The following is a 2,170-nucleotide window of genomic DNA, read 5'->3' on the forward strand; positions in this document are numbered from 1 at the left end:
AGCACCATGTTCCTGTAGTTTTATATCAGTGTTATTTTTAGAACTTCCTATTTTTTTTTAATGTTGGACTGAAGAGAGGACCGGCTACATCTTCACGATTTATGATGTAGGGCTGATGTGAAGTGAAATGTGTTAGCATGGGATCCATGGTGAAACTGGGTTATTGTCATCCTAAGCAAGGTCATTGTCAAGGTCTACTACACCTGTTATATTCAGCATTTCACTGTGAGGTCTACTACACCTGTTGTATTCAGCATTTCACTGTAAGGTCTACTACACCTGTTGTATTCAGCATTTCACTGTGAGGTCTACTACACCTGTTGTATTCAGCATTTCACTGTGAGGTCTACTACACCTGTTGTATTCAGCATTTCACTGTGAGGTCTACTACACCTGTTGTATTCAGCATTTCACTGTAAGGTCTACTACACCTGTTGTATTCAGCATTTCACTGTAAGGTCTACTACACCTGTTGTATTCAGCATTTCACTGTGAGGTCTACTACACCTGTTGTATTCAGCATTTCACTGTGAGGTCTACTACACCTGTTGTATTCAGCATTTCACTGTGAGGTCTACTACACCTGTTGTATTCAGCATTTCACTGTGAGGTCTACTACACCTGTTGTATTCAGCATTTCACTGTGAGGTCTACTACACCTGTTGTATTCATCATTACACTGTAAGGTCTACTACACCTCTTGTATTCAGCATTTCACTGTGAGGTCTACTACACCTGTTGTATTCAGCATTTCACTGTGAGGTCTACTACACCTGTTGTATTCAGCATTTCACTGTAAGGTCTACTACACCTGTTGTATTCAGCATTTCACTGTGAGGTCTACTACACCTGTTGTATTCAGCATTTCACTGTGAGGTCTACTACACCTGTTGTATTCAGCATTTCACTGTAAGGTCTACTACACCTGTTGTATTCAGCATTTCACTGTGAGGTCTACTACACCTGTTGTATTCAGCATTTCACTGTGAGGTCTACTACACCTGTTGTATTCAGCATTTCACTGTAAGGTCTACTACACCTGTTGTATTCAGCATTTCACTGTGAGGTCTACTACACCTGTTGTATTCAGCATTTCACTGTGAGGTCTACTACACCTGTTGTATTCAGCATTTCACTGTGAGGTCTACTACACCTGTTGTATTCAGCATTTCACTGTAAGGTCTACTACACCTGTTGTATTCAGCATTTCACTGTGAGGTCTACTACACCTGTTGTATTCAGCATTTCACTGTGAGGTCTACTACACCTGTTGTATTCAGCATTTCACTGTGAGGTCTACTACACCTGTTGTATTCAGCATTTCACTGTGAGGTCTACTACACCTGTTGTATTCATCATTTCACTGTAAGGTCTACTACACCTCTTGTATTCAGCATTTCACTGTGAGGTCTACTACACCTGTTGTATTCAGCATTTCACTGTGAGGTCTACTACACCTGTTGTATTCAGCATTTCACTGTAAGGTCTACGACACCTGTTGTATTCAGCATTTCACTGTGAGGTCTACTACACCTGTTGTATTCAGCATTTCACTGTGAGGTCTAATACACCTGTTGTATTCAGCATTTCACTGTAAGGTCTACTACACCTGTTGTATTCAGCATTTCACTGTGAGGTCTACTACACCTGTTGTATTCAGCATTTCACTGTGAGGTCTACTACACCTGTTGTATTCAGCATTTCACTGTAAGGTCTACTACACCTGTTGTATTCAGCATTTCACTGTGAGGTCTACTACACCTGTTGTATTCAGCATTTCACTGTGAGGTCTACTACACCTGTTGTATTCAGCATTTCTTTGACTGTGAGGTCTACTACACCTGTTGTATTCAGCATTTCACTGTGCGGTCTACTACACCTGTTGTATTCAGCATTTCACTGTGAGGTCTACTACACCTGTTGTATTCAGCATTTCACTCTAAGGTCTACTACACCTGTTGTATTCAGCATTTCACTGTAAGGTCTACTACACCTGTTGTATTCAGCATTTCACCTTGAGGTCTACTACACCTGTTGTATTCAGCATTTCACTGTGAGGTCTACTACACCTGTTGTATTCAGCATTTCACTGTGAGGTCTACTACACCTGTTATATTCAGCATTTCACTGTGAGGTATACTACACCTGTTGTATTCAGCATTTCACTCTA

The sequence above is a fragment of the Oncorhynchus keta genome, chromosome 19 (genome assembly GCF_023373465.1).
Source record: "Oncorhynchus keta strain PuntledgeMale-10-30-2019 chromosome 19, Oket_V2, whole genome shotgun sequence".
NCBI classification, from domain to species: Eukaryota; Metazoa; Chordata; class Actinopteri; order Salmoniformes; family Salmonidae; genus Oncorhynchus; species Oncorhynchus keta.